Below are 22,444 nucleotides of genomic sequence, written 5' to 3' on the forward strand. Positions count from 1 at the left end.
TGCGGTGAGCCGAGATCGCGCCATTGCACTCCAGCCTGGGAAACAAGAGCGAAACTCCGTCTCAAAAAAAAAAAAAAAAAAACTAAAATTCGTTCATGCCAGCAATCAGGCCTAAACCTTCCAATAAGAAGTTAAAAACTCTTTCTCTGATGAATCCACCAAACTGACTATAGAAAAAATTCAAAGATAGCCTAGATCTGTGTTGTCCAATGAAGTAGGAAGTAGTACTTGTGGCAGTTTTTTCTAAAACTTAAATTAATAAAATTAAGTAAAATTAAAACACCAGTTCCACAGCCACACTAGTCACATTTCAAGTAATCAGTAGGCACATGTGGCTAGTAGCTATAGTACTGGACAGTACAAATATAGAACATGTCCAACATCACATAAAGTTATATTACTAGAGTAGGTAGCCATGCAGACATGAGCAGGGTAGGACAGGGTTTCCCCCTCTACCCCCAGGAATGTCAGACATCCATCAGGTGATGGTCAGGCAGCCATTAAAACTGTAGCTCTAAAATAATAACTGGTTGCAGCTGGTGCCAAGAAAAGGCAGTATCTATTTTAATAGACAGAAAATAGCTGAAGCTGTTTATCGGCAGCTTCCCGATAAGATCTCAGGGGTTGGGTGAATGAGCTCAAGCAGGTGCACCGAGGCAAAATGGCAGGACTTAACTGGTATGTGACTTTCCTTTAAGAACGCTTGATTAGTAAGGGAAAAACACCTCAAGTGAACATGTGTACAACTTTAGTAAACTCCTGTGCGTGCAGCCCAGTCCAAGTGCTGGCCAGCCACTGCATATGCGAAGAGCCCACTCCAAATGAAGAGTTAGAGGAAATGAAATGTGACCCCAGAATTATGGCAATGTATAAAACCCCAAGTTAAGGGTCAGACAGGGCACTTGGAGCTCTCAAGTTGCCCACTTGGCCCTTTTTCAAGTGTATTTTACTTCCTTTCATTTCTGCTCTGAAACTTTTTTTTTTTTTTTTTTTTTGAGACGGAGTTTCGCTCTTGTTACCCAGGCTGGAGTGCAATGGCGCGATCTCGGTTCACCGCAACCTCCGCCTCCTGGGTTCAGGCAATTCTCCTGCCTCAGCCTCCTGAGTAGCTGGGATTATAGGCACGCACCACCATGCCCAGCTAATTTTTTGTATTTTTAGTAGAGACGGTGTTTCACCATGTTGACCAAGTTGGTCTCGATCTCTCGACCTCGTGATCCACCCGTCTCGGCCTCCCAAAGTGCTGGGATTACAGGCTTGAGCCACCGCGCCCAGCCATGCTCTGAAACTTTTTAATAAACTTTCACTCCTGCTCTAAAACTTGCCTCAGCTTCTCACTCTATCTTGTGCCCTTTAGCCAAATTCTTTCACAGGAGGAGGCAAGAATCAAGTTGCTGCAGACCTGTACAGATTTGCTAGTGCTAACAATATTACATGGCACTGATCTACACAAACATCCCCACAACAAAGTTCACAATCCCCACTTATACACTCTAAGTTAGCCATATTCTTAAATATATGCAAACAATAAAGGATAACCAGATACTTAAGACATCTCATACAAAAAATAAAAAACAAAGTTTAAGCAAACCAAAAGAACCAGAGATGACACAGAGGGAAGAAAATGTATTATCATTGCCAGGTGTGGTGGCTCATACCTCTAATCCCAGCACTTTGGGAGGCCAAGGCAGGCAGATCACAAGGTCAGGAGATCAGACCATCCTGGCCAACATGGTGAAACCCCATCTCTACTAAAACATAAAAATTAGCTGGACATGGTGGTGCACTCCTGTAGTCCCAGTTACTTGGGAGGCTGAGGCAGGAGAATTGCTTGAACCCAGGAGACAGAGGTTGCAGTGAGCCGAGATCACGCCATTGCACTCTAGCCTGGCACCTAGTGACAGAGTAAGACTCTGTCTCACAAAAAGAAAGTGTATTGTCATTAATATCCTAAGGGAGGTATGAGAAGATATTGTTTCCATGAAACAAGTATAGCCTACCATAAGAAAAGGAATATCCAATAAATAAAAATGTAAAATACTAGATCATTTAAAAATATAATGGTGAGACTAGGATGTGCTGAGTGAAAACGATGGCATAAATGAAAAACTCAATAGAAGTTTCACAAAATAAAATTGGAGAAATCTTCCAGAAAGCAGAACCAAAAATAAAAAATAAAAAAGAGAAGAAAAAAATCCAAAACTTAGAGGACAAGTTGGTAAGTTCAATATTCAAATAAGAGCTCTCAAGAAATAGAACAGAGAAAATAAGGCTGAGGAAATTATTTAAGAAGTATTGCAAGTGAATTTCTCAGAACAGAATGACCTAAGTATTCAGATTGAAAGAGAATTCACAGTGCCCAGATGATGGCTAAAAGTAAACCATAGCAAAATCACATTATTGCATAGTCTTAAAACACTGGGGACATAGGTAAGCTTCCAAAGATGAGGGGAAATGGTCACCTAAAAAGACCAAGAATCTGAATAGCTTTGGATTTTTCAGCAGCACACTGGAAGTTAGAAAAGCAACATCTTAAAAATTCTGAAGGAAAACATTTCTCAATATAGACATCTATATCTAGCTAAGCTATCAACTAAGTGTGAGAGAAAAATAAGAATGTTTTCAGACATTTAGGGTATCAAGAATTTTACGTCACCTGCACCCTCCTTAAGATAACCACTTGGAGAATGTGCTTCAGTAAAGTCAGCGGGTAAACCAGGAGAAAGAAAGACACGAAACCCTGGAGACAGGGAAGAGAGGTGAATGAAATGGCAGGAGTAGGGCCATAGTCAATTCCACAAATACAACTGTGTGACCAGCTCTGAGATCAGCCTTTCCAGATTAAAACAAATTATCATCTTCAGGAAGGAGTGCATCAGGAGTATGCAACACCAGAAGAGATTTAGGCAGTTGGCAGAAAGTATGATTTAGTATTACATAGAAAACTAATAAAAAAATTTAAAGATAGATGTTTAATCCAGATAGCTATTTAATTCTAGATCCTTGAGGAATTGCCACACTGCCTTTAAATGGGAAGAATAATCATTCTTGTATACATCATTGTATTCTACAAGGCATAGTTGTGAATAGCATTTGCATCATCATCATAATGCAGTAATTTGTTATAACTTAAGTGATGATATAACAACACTAGAAAGATGGGGAACAAAGAATAATTCATGTGATGGGGTGGGGATGGAGTATAGATATGAGACATAAAGAAGAATCATCATTTTTTAAAATAGGAAGCTATACCTTAATGAGGATTTTAAAATTTAAAAAAAAAACAGAATGGGATGTAAGTATTAATAGATGACAGATGATAAAAAAACAAGAATATAATCCCAGCTACTCAGGAGGCTGAGGCAAGATAATTGCTTGAACCCAGGAGGCGGAGGTTGCGGTGAGCCGAGATCGCGCCATTGCACTCCAGCCTGGGTAACAAGAGTGAAACTCCGTCTCAAAAAAAAAAAAAAGAATATAAATATTAGCACATAATTTGGAAACATCAAGGTCATATACCTAAGAGAGAAACAACACCGATAAAAAAACACAGTTGAAAGTAGTTGATCTTGGGTAGAAAGAAATGGATCGCAGGAGCTAAGGGATATTTGGAGTATTCTGTTGAATTATTTTATTCTTTAAACTTTGTGCACCTATAACTTTGACTTTTAAAAAAATGAAGGGATGGGTCTTCATTAAAGAGTATAATTCATGTTCATGCAAAAAATGGCTGGGAACATTTGTTTTCTTTACCTCACATTCAGTCAGCATTGCCTTCAGATCATTCTTTTCCCAAATAGAGTAGGGCCAGTCAATCTATACTGAAGTAGTTATTAAACTAAATGAAATGAAAAGTGCTTTATTTTGCTAAAATGGATATATATTTGATAAAATCGAGCTTGAGAAGTTTAGCCAGTTTTTCTCATTTGTTTTACTTTATTGATGTGTATCTGGGTTTGTTTTGTTTGTTTGTTCCATTTTTTAAATTGTTTTTATTATACTGTAAGTTCTGGGATACATGTGCAGAATGTGCAGATTTGTTATATAGGAATATATGTGCCATGGTAGTTTGCTGCACCCATCAACCTGTCATCTACATTAGGTACGTTTCCTAATGCTATCCCTCCCCTTCCCCCCACCCCTGACAGGACCCAGTATGTGATGTTCCCCTCCCTGTGTCCATGTGTTCTCATTGTTCAACTCCCATTTATGAGTGAGAACATGCAGTGTTTAGTTTTCTGTTCCTGTGTTAGTTTGCTGAGAATAATGGTTTCCAGCTTCATCCATGTCCCTGCAAAGGATATGAACTCATCCTTTTTTATGGCTGCATAGTATTCTATAGTATATATGTGCCACATTTTCTTTATCCACTCTATCATTGATTGGCATTTGGATTGGTTCCAAGTCTTTCCTATTGTGAACTGGGCTGCAATAAACATACGTGTGCAAGTGTCTTTATAGTAGAATGATTTATAATCCTTTTGGGTAAATATCCAGCAATGGTATTTCTGGGTCAAATGGTATTTCTGGTTCTAGATCCTTGAGGAATTGCCACACTGTCTTCCACAATGGTTGAACTAATTGACACTCCCACCAACAGTCCGGTTTTTAAGGGGCTGAACTTACCTTGTACATGGAAGGTTTTGTTTAGCTTTTAAGCAAAGTTTTTTCCGTTTTTAACTTGTTGGCTATTTTTCTCTTAAGAATAACTGGAGAAATACTGGCCATTGGTTTTGATGTATAATACAGGTGTGTTTTTTTCAGTGTGTTGGTTCCTGTGCCCTCTCTGTTAACTGTCTGACTATTGGAACAGTATTTCTTCAATAATTCAATGTTCAGTGTTATTTTAAGATATACATATTAGTATACACTTGGTTATTCTTGAAATAAAATCAGTCTCTTAGCTTATCCTTGCAGCAGAAGAAAAAATTGAAGAGAAAAAAGATGAAGAAAATCTAAACCTGCTGTCCAAATGTTGTGTGTTAGACAAGATTTTCTTTTTCTTTTTTTTTTAGAGACGGGGTTTCACCATGTTGGCCAGGCTAGTCTTGAACTCCTGGCCTCAAGTGATCCACCTGCCTCGGCCTCCCAAAATGCTGGGATTACAGGTGTGAGCTCCATGCCTGGCCCTCTCTTTTTTTATGAGATGATCTTCTAAAGATAGCATTACAGACAAATTCCTTTTACCTTTAGCATTCCTATCTTCTCTCCTAAACTTCTCATAGGTTTTCTGTCCTACATCATGACTTCTGCCTCCAAATTCTTCCATTCAATTTCCCTTGATCCACCTGCCTGTATTTCTTGCTTAGAGATATGAACCTAGAACTTCTGGATAGCTCTATAATTATAATATGAAATTCTTGAAAGCTAGAATTATGTCTTGTGCTTTAAAAACCTAGCACCTGATTCCATTTTTGCAACAGTATGAACACATATAATGTAAATATTTCCTAGTAACAGTTTATTGAACATCTACTATTATGGTGGTGATACAGTCACCCTACACAGGTCATCTGATTTAATGGTAAAAACAACTCTGCAAGGTGAGTACAATAATCACCATTTTGCAAATGAGCAAATGATGAGGGAGAGAGAAAGCAGTGAAAACTTCACCTTAGCTCTGAGTAAAAGAAGTATCGCAAATTTTGTTTAAATCAAATTGAGCTGCTTAGAGCAGCAGTCAGCAAGTAGGAAATACCATTTCCATCATTTCTGGACTTCTTTCCTCCAATCTCACTTCCAGATGACACAGAAGTCAGGAGTGGGGATGTCTTCTTAAGTCCTCAATCTTGAAAGAAAGGGGTATGGCCTCTACTGGTCCTCACTGAAATGTTTATTGTCCCGGCTCTTATGATGTAGTCCCCGAGGGAAGTGGTACTCACTGATAAGCTTGGGCAAAGTTCTCTGACTTCTCTGTCAAGGCAGTTCCTGAGACCAGGGCTCCTAGAGGTCTTCCCTAGTGTCCTGAGGCAATCCACCCAACTAGGAGTTAACAAGCAGGACCTGGGCTACCCTCTTTGCAAACCACCCAAACTCCCTTCCTTCTTGTCTGGAGGAATTGCTAGCTGAAGTCAATTCTACCTTCAGCTCCTAGCACCCCCAAGAAGACTTCATTTTTCTTTTCCTCCACTCTAGGTGATATGGCATAATCCCCACAATAGGTCTAATCACCCAAAGCAATCAAAACAAAAATGGAATGAAGCTGTCCTTGGACAACATCTGCTTTCCATTTGGCATCCAAAGTCCCTGGGGCAAAGGAACACAATGGCTTGGCTAGTTTCTTGGAATGGGAAGGGGGAAAATACCTTAGAGCAGTGAAAACAAAACACAAATCTGTGGAAGAAAACAAAAAGGTTTATAAATTCATATATTTTGTGGGAGCAGGGAATGGGGAGTTGGTAGTCAAAGGGCACAAATGTGTGATTAGGAGGAAGAAGTGCTGAGATCTATCACACAGCAAAGTAACTATAGTCAATATTGTATAGTATTTTCCAAAATAACTTAGAGTAGATTTCAAATGTCTCATCACACACAAAAAAATTATAAGTGAGGTAACAGATGGTTAATTAGCTAGATTTAGTCACTTCACATTGTATACATAAATAAAACATAACATGGTGCCCTATGAATGTATACAATTATGATTTGTCAATTAAAAAATAAATATATACATATATATACCCCAATATAAATACACATATACATATGTCATATAAACATAAAGAAGCCATTATGTATATAATTACATTTATATTATAACATATGCAGGTGAATGAATGCCTGTGAGAAAAGGAGATTTTCACTGTAAAAAAAAGTTAACTTTCAATAAGAGAACTTGTCTCATCCTCTGGTCTTCTCCTATTGCCTTTGAACCACATTCCAAAGCCAGGGAAAAAACATGTTTATAAAACTGCAAAGGTCAAAGCCAGTAATGGAAATTGATTTTACATGCTCAGCAGAGTGTTTTTAGAACCATGCTACAGTATAAGGGAAAAGAAATCTATTTAATTACTCGACAGTCTTTTGTAGTCCATTAAAAAGGCTCCACAATTGTCTACCTCTCCTGAACCAACTTAACATAAATCCCTCCCATTAAAGAAGCACTTCTTAGAAATTGCACAGAATGTGCCCTTCTGAAGAGGTGAAAACTCCAGAGGATGAACTCAAACTGAGAATAATGATTCCTACATGAAGAAAAGCTCCTTTCTTTAAACGTTTTTAATGAGGCAGAAATTTTCACTTGAAGCTCCTGCCTGTTACCTGAGTAGCTGGTGTCTTTGAACTTGTATTTTTCTCCCTTCACTTTCTGTGTGATGAGATAATGGGCAAGAAATCAATAGCCTCTGCTTCAGGAGCAATTATGGTGCATTTTTGACTTTGTTCTTTTAGAATTTCAGTCGACCACGTTCAACACTAAAAACTGTCTCTACACTTCAAAGCAAATTTATGATAATTCAAAATATGATTTTCTTATCATTAACAACTGCTTTTAAAATTCTTACTGTTTTAGATTGGAAGTAAAGAAGAAGAAAACAGTATGAAAAATAGATTTAAGTATAAAACCATCAGATTTCGTGAAAAGAGAAAACATGAAAAAGAAAAAAAATGAGATTTAAGGATCTGCATATGTGAATGACTACTTGATTACACAAGCAAATATGCTTACCCTGTGAAAGGCAGGGCTCAAATGAGCCTCCTGGGACAATTGTTCTACGGCTATGTTATGTCAGACTTCTAAAGATCACTATGTTCATTAGATCATCAATTCAATTAATTCTGTTTAATTAAAAGTTACTGAATAAGAGCACAGTCAAGTACTATTGTTTAGAATTTAAAGAGTCTTTCCATATCAACCATAATTAATTACTATTAACTATACAGTATCTATTCTAGGACAGTAACTTGGAAACCAAGATAAATAGTTTGTGCTACCACTATATACATTTGAAATAAATAATACTTCAAATTGGCCGGGCGCGGTGGCTCAAGCCTGTAATCCCAGGACTTTGGGAGGCCGAGGCGGGTGGATCACGAGGTCAAGAGATCGAGACCATCCCGGTCAACATGGTGAAACCCCGTCTCTACTAAAAATACAAAAAATTAGCTGGGCATGGTGGCGGGTGACTGTGATCCCAGCTACTCAGGAGGCTGAGGCAGGAGAATTGCCTGAACCCGGGAGGCGGAGGTTGCGGTGAGCCGAGATCGCGCCATTGCACTCCAGCCTGGGTAACAAGAGCGAAACTCCGTCTCAAAAAAAAAATAAATAAATAAAAAATAATAATAATAATACTTCAAATTAATTTATGACTCAAATTAACTTATAATTCTCCCTACACTAACAAGATTTCACTATATCAGTAACTGTTATATCAAGGTAGATATTCACTTAATGCTACTTCTCCTTCCTTTTCTTTGTTTTTCAGAGGGTCTCACTTTGTTGCCTGGGCTGGAGTGCAGTGGCTATTCATGAATCATTCCCACTATGGCTTTGAACTCCTGGGCTCAAGTGATCCTTCCACCTCAGACTCTTGAGTAGCTGGGAGTACAGGAGTGCTCCAAACCCCCCACAATACCTTCCTGTCTTAACTGAAATTTAGCTTTCTCCTGATTTCTTCCCTTGAAGCCATTTCAGTGACAGCCACTTGCTTTTACCAGTCTTAAACCTGCAGGAGAGTCCCCATTTTCTTTTTCCAGAGTACAACTTTCAGTATTTTCTTAAAAATAAATAAATAAATAAATACTCTCAATAATTTGTACTAATCTTTTGAAATTCACACTATTTGTCTACACTAGCTAGATTTACCTCAACCAATTATCCACGACATTCAAAATAGTTTTGAATTCCTAGGTCAGTTTTCTTCTTCAATATGACACTGAAAAATGATTCTCTGAAAGATACCCGTGTCCTAATCCCTGAAGTCTGCAAATGTCACCTTATTTTTAAAAAGTCTTTGCAGATGTGATTAAATAAAGGATGTTAAGTTAAATAGATTGTCTTGGATTATCTGTGTGGTCCCTAAATGCTGTCATGTGTGTCTTCATAAGAAAGAGGCAAGAGGAGATTTGACATGCTCGGAGAGAAGGCAATATGAAGACAGAACAGTGAGAGATTTAAGGATGCTGGCTTTGAAGACTGGAGTGATGTAGCCACAAGCCAAGAGATTCTAACAGCTACAAGCAGACAGAAGTGACAAGAAACAGACTGTTTTCTGGAACTTCTGGAGGGAACATGTCCCTGCCAACACCTTGATTGCAGCCCACTGATGCTAACTAACTTTGGACCTCTGGCCTCCAGAAGTGTGAAAGAACAAATTTCTGTTGTTTTAAATCAAGTATGTGGTAATTTGTTCTAGTAACCATGGGAAACTAGTACACTGTCCTATTCTTTACTTTCATTCTTTAAGACCTCACCATCTATGTTGTACCGAGAAGTTATATGGAAAGCTAAGATTCAGAAAAGCCCACAAAATAGTTTCAAGAACAGGGGAGTGAGCAATATCTTTAAATATGATGAAAAGGTTAAGATAAACTTTTTTTTTTCTTCTTCTTCTTTTTTTTTTTTTTTTTTTTTTTGGAGACAGAGTTGTGCTCTGTCATCAGACGCCAGGCTGGAGTGCAGTGGCATGATCTCAGCTCACTGCAACCTTTGCCTCCTGGGTTCAATTAATTCCCCTGCCTCAGCCTCCCGAGTAGCTGGGACTACAGGCGACCGCCAACGTGCCCAGCTAATTTTTGTATTTTTTAGTAGAGATGGGGTTTCACCATGTTGGCCAGGGTGGTCTGGATCTCTTGACCTTGTGATCCGCCTGTCTTGGCCTCCCAAAGTGCTGGGATTACAGGCGTGAGCCACCGTGCCCCGCCAAAGATTTTAAAGTATCTGTTAGATTAGACAATTGAGAAGTCTTTAGTTACCAAGAAAGAATAGTTTCAATATGGTGATAGAGGTCACATAAGAGACCCACAATGAGAACTGCTCCACCATGCCCAGTCAGTAAACAGAATCTTGAGAGAAAAATAAATTTTGTTTTAAGCAACTACATCTTGTGTTATTTTGTTACTTAGCCAGGGCTAATCAGAACATGAAAGGATTGGGAATTAAGATAATTCACACTTTATTTTCTCTTAGTTAGGGAGACTGCTAAATGATTTGGAATGGTTAACATGAGGAACAAAACTGAAAATTCATCAGGGACATCAGAAAAATTGTTAAGCAGTGTTGAGGGCCCAATTTATGTCATAGACCCTAAATCTTTGATAGCATCAGTCCTGTCATAATTTTTCTCTAGTAGAGCTCAACAGATTTATCTAGGATTGGAGGTTGGCAATGCAGATTCACAAGGAAAACAAGAAACCAAGGGAGAAGAGGGTGGTATGGGAAAAGTTGTTAAAGTAGTAAATTGGGCCAGGCACAGTGGCTCACGCCTGTAATCCCACTACTTTGGGAGACCAAGGCGGGCACATAGCTTGAGTCCTGGAGTTCGAGACCAACCTGGGCAATCCTGTCTCTACCAAAAATACAAAAAAAAATTAGCCGGGCGTGGTGGATCACGTCCGTAGTCTCAGCTACTTGGGAGGCTGGCTAACTGGGAGGATTGCTTGAGCCCTGGAGACAGAGATTACAATGAGCCGAGATCGCACTACTGCACTCCAGACAGAGTGAGACCCTCTCTCCAATTTTAAAAAGGTAGTAAATTAGTGCCTAGGAGAAGAGCTGACTGATACTCTACGCTTAATAAGAATAGAGCCTAAGTTTCACTAGGCTTCTGGGGTCCACAAAAATGTTTTATTTTTAGAATCAGAATAAAAAACTTTCAGACAGAAAAAAATGTTTTCATATACAGTAACATGTTTGTCTTTATAAGGGTAATCATGAAATGTAAATTTTAATATGCTTTTATGGAGGAAAGGGCCCCAAAAAGCAAAAGTGCTTAAGTCATTATGTGGTCCTGCCTAGCAAGGGCAGACAATATGAGAGAAAAGGGAGATTTGAAGCATCTGAGGTTTAAATGAAACTATTACAAATGTGTAACAGACCTAAGAGAGCAAGAGACCAAAAAGGATAAAAGATTATGATGAGGGAGTGAGAATAATAGAATGTGAGAGCTTTACATTTTTAGAAATGAAGAACCATCACACAAGAGATAAGACTCTCCAGGATGTTGTCATGAGAGATGAGAAGGGAGGTGGTTGTCTGAGCCGAAGAGATCAAGGAACACAGTGGGTAGGGTTTGTGTAGGTGACATGAGCACTGACGTGATCCACGATCATGGCAAGAGTTAGAAAGAAGACTAGGGTTTCAGGTGGACCAAAGATTTGTGTTTAAAAAAAAAAAAAAAAGTAAAGATGGAAGTATTAAAAGAAATTTAAGGCTGGGTGCAGTGACTCACGCCTATAATCCCAGCACTTTGGGAGGCCGAGGAGGGCATATTTTGAGGTCAGGAGTTTGAGATCAATCTGACCAACATGGTGAAACCCTGTCTCTACTAAAAATACAAAAATTAGCTGGTGTGGTGGCACGCACCTGTAATCCTAGCTACTCAGGAGGCTGAGGCAGGATAATCGCTTGAACCTATGATGGGGAGGTTGCAGTGAGCTGAGTTTGTGCCACTGCACTCCAGCCTGGGTGACAGAGCAAGACCCTGTCTCAAAAAAGAAAATAAAATAAAAAATTATCCAAAATAGGAAAAGTATAAAGTATATAAAATATAGATAGCAAAATGAAGAGATTTATAAACTAAATGACATGCGGCCAGGCGTGGTGCCTCATGCCTGTAATCCCAGCACTTTGGGAGGCCAAGGTGGGTGGATTGCTTGAGGTCAGGAGTTCGAGACCAGCCTGGCCAACATGGTAAAACCCCGTCTCTAAAAAAATAAAAATAAAAAATAAAAAAATAAACTAAATGACATGTAAACAAAATTGTTCTGCAAAACAAACACCAAAATGACAATACAACAAACTAAGAAAAAATATATTGCAACTCATATTTTAGTAGAAGTCTATTTTCCTTACTATGGAAAGACTTGCAAAAAATGAGAGGAAAACAGACAAAGATGTCCAGGAAAGAAAATATAGTGTTAAACATTTGCAAAGATGCTCAACTTCCCTCAAAGTAGGAAAAGTGCAAATTAAAATTTTGATGAAATATTTTTCAAACGTTCTTGGCAAAATAAATGTGTAAAATAGTATGTTGGCAAAAATAATGGGAAACTGGTTCTTTTAAATGTAGTTAATGGGCATATAAATTAGTACACAGCCCATGCAGTACAATTTTTTCAGTATCTTTCAAAACTTTTAAAAAGCAAATAATTGGCCGGGCGCGGTGGCTCAAGCCTGTAATCCCAGCACTTTGGGAGGCCGAGGTGGGTGGATCACGAGCTCAAGAGATGGAGACCATCCTGGTCAACATGGTGAAACCCCATCTCTACTAAAAATACAAAAAATTAGCTGGGCATGGTGGCGCGTGCCTGTAATCCCAGCTACTCAGGAGGCTGAGGCAGGAGAATTGCCTGAACCCAGGAGGCGGAGGTTGCGGTGAGCCGAGATCGCACCATTGCACTCCAGCCTGGGTAACAAGAGCGAAACTCTGTCTCAAAAAAAAAAAAAAAAAAAAAAAAAAAAGCAAATAATTTTCGACCCAAATAACTTGCAAAGGTAAAAGATGACATCGGTAAAACGTTATTTATAGAAGCCTTGTTTGCAATAGCAAAAGACTAGAAAAACTAGAATGAATCTAGTTGTTCATAGTAGAGGACAGTTAAATAAATTATTGAACATCCACATAAAATATTATGCAGTAATATTTTTACAAGAAAAAGTTGTATCCATTGTTAAGAAAATTTCTTTAAAATATTTAGTTTTAAAAAATAAAGGTTTTAGAATAGGATATATAATTTTCCACCATTTGTTTACCTTTAAGAAACCCACAATTTGGGCACAGTGGCTCAACCCTGTAATCCCAGCACTTTGCAAGACCAAAGTGGGCAGATCACTTGAGTTCAGGAGTTCGAGGCCAGCTTGGCCAACATGGTGAAACCTTCTTTCTGCTAAATATACAAAAATTAGCTGGGCATTGTGGCACACATCTGTAGTCCCAGCTACTTGGGAAGCTGAAGCAGGAAAATCGCTTGAACCTGGGAGGCGGAGGTTGCAGTGAGCTGAGATCACACCACTGTACTCCTGCCTCGATCACAGAGCGAGACTCTGTCTCAAAAAAAAAAAAAAAAAAGAAACTAACAATTTATATACACATATGCATTCATATACACATATCCATACATATAATTATGTTTGCACAAAATATCTTTGAAGGACATCCAAAAACTGGTGATAAAATTCGCTTCCAGAGTAAAGTAATTAGAGACTGGAAAATATGGGAGGGAGACAATTTCCATTTCATCTTCTTTTTGATGAGGAACCACTTGTCATAGTTCTTACTGATTGTGGAAGTGACCAGATTAGTTGATGCAGGGTAGTACATGTTAGACTTAGGTATCATACAACCAAAGAAAGAGGGCTTTTTGGATTAAGATTGTGGAGTTAAACTTCAGAAGTGACAATGAAGGTCTAAGTCACTATCATCTCCTGGCCCAGAGATACAGAAAGGAAGAATGGCCAGCTTCTTCAGAAATGACTGCCTGAGAAGTGATGATATCAAGGAAAAGCCAAGTTTCCATTAGGACAAGAACAAAGAAAGTTTGGCAAAGACATTGAGGGTGTCATAGAAAATAGAATGAAATTTCTACAGAGCAGAAGAATTGTGAGAGAGATCAGTAGTCAGAAGTGATAGGAAAATGACCTAAAGATAGGAACCACAGAGCAGGATGGAGAAGAAAATAAGGAGAGACAGATGAGGAGCCTGCATTCTAGACCTGGGGGTGACAGCCATGAGAGATATGAAAGGAATTAACAGCCAGTAAGATTCTGTGGTTTTGTCATTTCACCTTGGGCTGAGGTCCCAGGTGACCAGTTATGGTAGTCTGGCCAGTCCGCAAGTGCTGAGAATGGCTCTGGCTAGATACCATATGCTGTCAACTGTTTTAACTACGGTATTATTCTATAGATTCTTTGTACAATATCCCTGTATTAGGCCATTCTTGCAATACTGTAAAGAAATACCTGAGACTGGGCAATTTACAAGAAAAGAAATTCGGGCCGGACGCGGTGGCTCACGCCTGTAATCCCAGCACTTTGGGAGGCCGAGGCGGGTGGATCATGAGGTCAAGAGATAGAGACCATCTTGGCCAATATGGTGAAACCCCGTCTCTACTAAAAATGCAAAAAATTAGCCAGACGTGGTGACACATGCCTGTAATCCCAGCTACTTGGGAGGCTGAGACAGGAGAATTGCTTGAACCCAGGAGGCAGAGGTTGCAGTGAGCCGAGAATGCGCCACTGCACTCCAGCCTCGGCAACAAGAGCGAAACTCCGTCTCAAAAAAAAAAAAGAAAAGAAAAGAAAAGAAAAGAAATTCAATTGTCTCATGGTTCTATAGGCTGAACAGGAAGCATAGTGGCATCTGCTTCTGGGGAGGCCTCAGGAAGGTTCCTGTCATGGCAGAAGGCAAAGGGGGAACAAGCATCCCACATGGAAGTATCAGGAGCAAGACACAGAGAGAGCGAGAGAGCAAGAGCAATGTGTGGAGGGAAGTGCCACACATTTTTAAAAGACCAGATTTCATGTAAGCTCAGAGTGACAGCTCACTTATCACCAAGGAGATGGCCCAAGCCATTCATGACAAATCCACCCCCATGATCCAAACACCTCTCACCAGGCCCCAATTCCTAGACTGGGGATTACATCCCAGCATGAGATTTAGAAGAGACATTCAAACTATATAAGTCCTTGATGGAAAAAGAATAAAAAACTATTTCTGTGCTGTCACAACATTTAACCCTAGGTAATGTTTGCCACCCATATAGAAGGCCTTTCCCTCCAAACTCATCATTGCCCTGACATTTCACTTTTTGACCTATTTTTTCAACATTTATTATCACTCACTGCACTTGACTGAATGTTTATGTCCCCCAAAATTCATATATTGAAACCAAATCCCCAATGTGGTGATATTTAGAGGTGGTACCTTTGGGAGGTGATTAGGCCCTAGGGCAAAGCTCTCATGAATGGGATTAGTGACCTTATAAAAGGGATCCCAGAGAGCTTCCTGACCTATTCTACCACGTGAGGACACAGCAAAAAGGCAGCATCTATGAAGCAGAAAGTGGACTCTAGACATCAAATCTGCCAGCACCTTCCTCTTGGACTTCTCAGACTCCAGAACTGTGATAAATAAATGTATGTTGTTTATAAGGCAACCAGTTTAAGGTATTCTGCTGTAGCAGCAGCCTTTTTTTTTTTTTTTAAGAGACGGGGTTTCACCATGTTGGCCAGGATGGTCTCGGTCTCTTGACTTCGTGATCCGCCCACCTTGGCCTCCCAAAGTGCTGGGATTACAGGCATAAGCCACCGCGCCCGGCCCTATAGCAGCCTTAATGGACTCAGGATATTCACTATTACTGAGTTTGATTTTGCCTCTGGTCTTTTACCATTGTCTTTCTTTGATATCTAAATCTGAAAAAGACCAGAAAGAAAAATAAACTTTAGAGATCATCTTTCCTAGTGGTTCTCAACCCTGGCTGTTTAATAGAAATGACCTGACATGCTTTAAAAACATAGATATCCGACTGACATCTCCTAATCTGACTTCATTGTTCTAAAATAGGGAGCAAGAATAATATCATGTTAACATCCCCAGGCAATTCCATGCATAGCCCAGGTTGTAGACTGATTTACGTGAACACATTTGTTATGAAGGTAAAGAGACAAAGTCAATCACCTAGAAAGTGGAAGTAGGATTGGGACCCAGGTTTCCTGATTGTCAGTCTGTAAGTATGGTGTTCATTCATCTGTATCATGTTGCTTTGACCCAGTGACTTGCCCTCTCTCCTGGTTTTACTTGGCTCTTTACCCAACTGCAAAGCAACAATCAAAGATATCAAAATGTGAGCCACATGACTCTCATGTTGCCCACCTCCCAACACCTGTATAAGCCTAGCCATCTACTTCTGTTTCATTTGTAAGCTTCTGTGCATTGCTTGAGAAAGTTATGTAATGGTGCCAGCTGGCATCACTATGAATGCATGCTGTCTACCCTCAGTGTGTCCTCATTCTGTAGGGCCATCTTTATTTCACTCTTCTTTGTTTTTCATCATATCACCCAGAAAGACTGTTAGAAACCTTTTCTATGCTCCTTGAATCACCTGTCTTAGCTCTGTATTCCACTCTCAGCAGATAAAATTATTGAAAATTAATGTGTCTATTTCCTAGCCTCTCCTCTGCTTGAATTGCTTCTATATTTTTCACCTATCCTCTTTCCAAGTCTAATTTTTGCCTGTGATTGGATTTACCTCCTCTTTTTGTTTTCTAGGGCATATTCTGTCTGTCCTCCTCTCTTCTGTCTCTTTTCTTCTTCACTAGAGTATTTTTGCTACTTGGGAGGCTGAGGCGAGAGAATCACTTGAACCTGAGAGGTGAAGGTTGTGATGAGCTGAGATTGTGCCATCCATTGCACTCCAGCCTGGGCAACAAGAGCAAAAGCCCGTCTCAAAAAAAAAACAATATTTCTCTTAAAGTGACTACCCTATTAAGCTACCAACCACTACACATCTTTCTCTGCTGAAATTTTCCACTGAATGGTTTACAATCACTGTTCAGTTTTTCTACCTGCTATCTGTTATCAGACCTCCATTATTCATCAGCTTAAACTATTCTCTCATTTATACCTTTGGCTTAATTGTCAAAATTAACAGCCTCAATTATTGTCCTTGCACTAAGTTGTTCTCTCTCTCTCTCTCTCTCTCTCTCTCTCTCTCTCTCTTCCTCTGGAAACTCTCTTCTCCATTTATTATCATATTGCATTCTCAATTTCCATTTACCCCATTCCACCCTGACCCTGAATTTTCTAGTCATGCCTCAGTACACCAGGTTGGAGGGTCTTGCTACTCCATGGCCATGGACAAATGATAAAGTAGTGGTCTGGGAACTTGTCAGAAATATGGCATCTCAGGCCCTTTCGCAGACCTGCTGAATCAGAATCCCAGGATCCGCATTTTAAGTATCTGCTCAGGTGATTCATGTACATGTAAAGCTTGAGACACATAGTTCTAAGGGAGAAAGCATAGTCCTGCTTTCTCTCTATTCTCAACAGTCTGATCCTGATCCAAAACTTCAACTAACCAGGCTGAGCATGGCCACTCACACCTGTAATCCCCACACTTTGAAAGGCCAAGGTGGGAGGATCGCTTGACCCCAGGAGTTTAAGACTAGCCTGGGCAACCTAGGAAGACCTCATCTTTGGAAAAAAAAAAAAAAAAAAAATTAGTTGTATGTGGTCAGGCACTCTGTGTTATAATTTTTGTTAACCTTGATTCTTTCTTCTCTGCAAATGACCTTCATATAATAAAGCATATAATCTTGATTGGTTTCATCCTTAAATGTCTTTTGCATTTCTATTACTTAGTAAACACAAGCAAGTAGATAGATGGATGTGTATATATAAACACTTATTTTGAGTTATCAGCCAGGTTATCTTCTAAGAGCTTTATGAATACAAACCTGATATGGTTTGGGTCTGTATCCCTGACCAAACCTCATGTCAAATTGAAGGCCCTCCATCCAGGTGGGGCCTGGTGGGACATCACTGAATCACGGGGGTGGTTTCTCATGAGTGGTTTTGCACCATCCTACTAGTGCTGTTCTCATAATATTGAGTTCTCACGAGATCTGATTGTTAAGAAATATCTAGCACCTCCCCACTCTCTAACCTCCTTCTGCTGGACTGTGTAAGATGTGCCTGCTTCTCCTTCATCTTCTGCCATGGTTGTAAATTTCCTGAGGCCTCCCCAGGAGCATAAGCCACTAGGCTTCCCAGACAGCCTGCAGAACCGTAGCCAAGTAAACCTCTTTTCCTCATAAATTACCCAGTCTCAGATATTTCTTTATAGCAGCACAAGAACAGACTAATACAGAAAATTGGTACTATGGAGTGGGGCATTGCTATAAAGATATCTGAAAACGTGGAAGCAGCTTTAGAATTGGGTAATGGGCAGAGGTTGGAACAGTTTGCAGAGCTCAGAAGAAGAGAGGAAGATGAGGGAAAGTTTGGAACTTCCTGGAGACTTGTTAGATTGTTGTAATCAAAATGCCAGTAGTGATATGGACATAAAATCCAGGTTAAGGAGGTCTCAGATGGAAATAATGAACTTATTGGGAACTGGAGTAAAGATCCCTCTTGCTATGCTTTAGTAAAGAGCTTGGTTGGATCATGTCCTGCCCTGGGGATCAGTGGAACTTTGAACTTGAGAGTGATGATTTAGTGTATCTGGTGGAAGAAATTTCTAAGCAGCAAAGCATTCAAGATGGGGCCTGGTTGCTCCTAGCAGCCTTTGCTTATATTTGTAAGCAAAAAAATGACCTGAAATTGGAACTTGTATTTAAAAGGGAAGCAGAGCATAAAAATTTGGAAAATTTGTAGCCTGACCATGTGGTAGAAAAGGAAAGCTCATTTTCAGGGAAGGAATTCCAGCAAGCTACAGAAATTTGCATAAGTAAAAAACAGCCAAGTGCTGTTAGCCAAAATACTGGGGAAAAGGCCTCAAAGGCATTTCAGAGACCTTCACAGCAGATCCTCCCATCACAGGCCTACAGGTCTAGAAGGGAAGAATTATTTCCTGGGCCAGGCCCAAGGCCCCGGTCCCCTACATAGCCTCGGGACACTGCTCCCCTTACATCCCTGATGCTCCAGCTCCAGCCGTACCTAAAAGAGGCTAAGGTACAGCTTGAGTCATGCTTCAGAGGGTGGAAACCATAAGTCTTGGTGGCTTCCACATGGTGCTAAGCCTGTGGGAGCACAGAGGGCAGGAGTTGAAGCTTGGGATCCTCTGCCTAGATTTCAGAGGATGTACAAAAATGCCTGAATGTCCAGGCTGAAGCATGCAGCAGGGCTGGAGCCCTCACAAAGATCCTCTACTAGAGCAATGCAGAAGGGAAATGTGGAGTTGTAGCCCCCAGTGTCATCACTGGAGCACTGCCTAGTGGAGCTGTGATAAGGCCATTTTCCTCCAGAGCCCAGAGTGGTAGAGCCATTAACAGCTTTCTCTGTGTGCCTGGAAAAGCTCAGGCACTCAATGCCAGCCCATGAGATCAGCTGCAGGGGCTGAACTCTGTAAGGCCACAGGAGCAAGGATGCTCAAGGCTTTGGGAGCTTACCCCTTGCACCAGTGTAACCTGAATGTGAGACATGGAGTCAAAGAAGATTATTTTGGAGCTTTGAGGTTCATTACTGCTCTGCTGGGTTTTGGAATTTCATGGGGCCTGTAGCCACTTTCTTTTGGCCAATTTCTCCCTTTTGGAACAGGAGCATTTACCCAATGCTGGTACCTTCATTGTATCGTGGAAGTAACTAACTTGTTTTTTTATTTTATAGGCTCATATGTGGAAGGGATTTGCCTGGTCCCAGATGAGATTTTGGATTTGGGACTTTTGAGTTAATGCTGAAATGAGTTAAGATTTTGGGGAGCCTGTAGGGAAGCCATGATTGTATTTTGCAATGTGAGAAGAACATGAGATTTGGGAGGGGACAAGGAAAGAATGATATGGTTTGGATCTGTGTCCCCACCCAAATCTTATGTCAATTGTAATCCCCAATTTTGGAGGAGGGGTATGGTGGCAGGTGATTGAATCATGGGGGTGGTTTCTCATAAATGGTTTAGCACCATCCCCCTAGTACTTGTTCTTATGACAGTGAGTTCTCAGGAGATCTGGTTTTTTAAATGTGGATAGCACCTACCCCTTCTCTCTTCCTCCTACTCAGGGCATGTAAGATGTGCCTGCTTCCCTTTCACCTTCTGCCATGATTGTGAATTTCTTGAGGCCTCTCCAGAAGCAGAAGTTGCTATGCTTCCTGTACAGCCTGCAAAACTGTGTGCCAATTAAAGTTCTTTTATTTATAAATTACCTAGCCTCAGATGTTTCTTCTTCTTCTTCTTCTTTTTTTTTTTTAAGATGGGGTTTCACCATGATGGCCAGGCTGGTCTTGAACTCCTGACCTCAGGTGATCCACCCACCTCAGCCTCCCAAAGTGCTAGGATTACAGGTGTGAGCCACCAGACCCGGTTCCAGATGTTTCTTTATAGCAGTGCAAGAGTAGACTAATACAACCTATTTAAACTTGATTTTGTTGGACAATGATATCTTATTATCTTACCCTCTTTTAGACTTTGTTCACATTTTACCTGGATCTCTGCCATTACTCAGCTACTCTGTTTATGTGCCTACTTGTACACTCTCTCTATCCCAGGACCACCCATAACACTTACGACAGGAATGCTAACTAATATTTGTGTAGTGCTTTATAGTTTGCAAAGTACTTTCACATAATCATCTTATTTAACCCTCACCAAAAACTATGAACGTGATGTTATTTATATTCTCATTTTTTTTTTTTTAAAGAGATGGGGTTTTACCATGTTGGCCAGGCTGGTCTTGAACTCCTGACCTCAGGTGATCCAACCACCTCGGCCTCCCAAAGAGCTGGGATTACAGGCATGAGCCACCTCGCCTGGCCTATTTTCTCATCTTTTAAATTGTATTTATTTTTTACTTTTTGTGAGAAAGGGGCTCACTCTGTTGCCTAGGCTAGTCTTAAAATCCTAGCCTCAATCAATCCTCCCATGTCAGCCTCTCAAAGGGCTGGGATTACAGTGTGAGCCATTGTACTCAGCTTACATTTTATAAATAAGTAAAATGATACTCTAAATATACATATGATTTGTTCAAGACCAACATCTGACTCCTTACACTTTGCCTGTGCAGCTTGAGCTTTCTAAAGCACAGATGGAGTCTCCTCTTAACAAAACAAAAAAATGTTAATGTCTTCTAATTACCTACAGAATGATGCAACCTACCTTTCCAGTTTTAACTCCTCCACACCCTATTCTACAATTACTCACTATTCTTAGACTATATATGTGCTTTTTCAACTCTGTTTCTGTTCACACTGTTCCCACCACCTGTAATACCCCTTTTTCTATCACCATCTGACAAAACTGTACACATCACTCAAGGCCCTGCTCAAGTAGCCTTGCCTTTATGGAGTCTTTTCCCAATGAACTATGATAGATCCAATCAATGCATCCTTTCTCTCTTTTGCTAAATTATTCAGATCAGGGCGAATAAGAGTATTGCTTCTGGAGTCCAAAAACCTGGGTTCCAGTGTGGCTATGCCATTTATGAGCCCTGGGCGTCAGTTCCTATTGACAAAATAGGAATTATAACAGTATCTTGTTCATCAGATTTTGTGGAAATGCCAAACATACTACTTACAGATACGCAATAGTTACCAAACTGGCAAGGTTTCTGTATATGTAAAACTTTATTTCAGAGGGGGAAATAAACAATAAATTAGTAAACACAAATGTCGATACGTAATGTCTTAGCTGGTCATCTATCAAAAGGTCCCCTGAGAATGGAGGAATGAGCAGGGGCTGGCCCATTCAATGTGCTGGAGGAAGTGTCCCAAGAGGAGCAAAGAGCAAGTGCAAAGGACAAGAATAAAAGAAGCAGATATGTTTGCAGAGCTGCCATGTCCAGTAACAGAAGCACAGCAAAGAAAGAGCAGAATAAAATAAGATGAAATTGGAGTGATAAACCAGGCCTTATAAACTGTCGTTTAAAAAAAAAAAAACAAAACATTGTATTTGATTTATTTCTATTTATTTATTTTTAGGATGGAGTCTTGCTCTGTCGTGTAGGCTGGAGTGCAGCCGTGAGATCTCGGCTCACTACAACCTATGTCTCCAAGTTCAAGCGATTCTCCTGCCTCAGCATCCTGAGTTGCTAAGTTGCTGGGACTACAGGCCCACACCACCACGCCCAGCTAATTTTTGTATTTTTTAGTATTTCACCATGTTGCCCAGGCTGTTTTTGAACTCCTGGCCTCAGGAAATCCACCCACCTTGGCCTCCCAAAGCGCTGGGATTACAGCCGTGAGCCATGATGCCCGGCCATATTTGATCTATAATGGGAGGTTTTTTTTTTTTTTTTGAGGCGGAGTTTCGCTCTTGTTACCCAGGCTGGAGTGCAATGGCGCGATCTCGGCTCACCGCAACCTCCGCCTCCTGGGCTCAGGCAATTCTCCTGCCTCAGCCTCCTGAGTAGCTGGGATTACAGGCACGTGCCACCATGCCCAGCTAATTTTTTGCACTTTTAGTAGAGACGGGGTTTCACCATGTTGACCAGGATGGTCTTGATCTCTCGACCTCGTGATCCACCCGCCTCGGCCTCCCAAAGTGCTGGGATTACAGGCTTGAGCCACCGCGCCCGGCATAATGGGAAGTATTTTAACATTTTAAGTGAGCAAACGACATGGGCCAATTTTTTTTTTAA

The sequence above is a fragment of the Saimiri boliviensis genome, chromosome 18 (assembly GCF_048565385.1).
Source record: "Saimiri boliviensis isolate mSaiBol1 chromosome 18, mSaiBol1.pri, whole genome shotgun sequence".
Classification (NCBI taxonomy): domain Eukaryota; kingdom Metazoa; phylum Chordata; class Mammalia; order Primates; family Cebidae; genus Saimiri; species Saimiri boliviensis.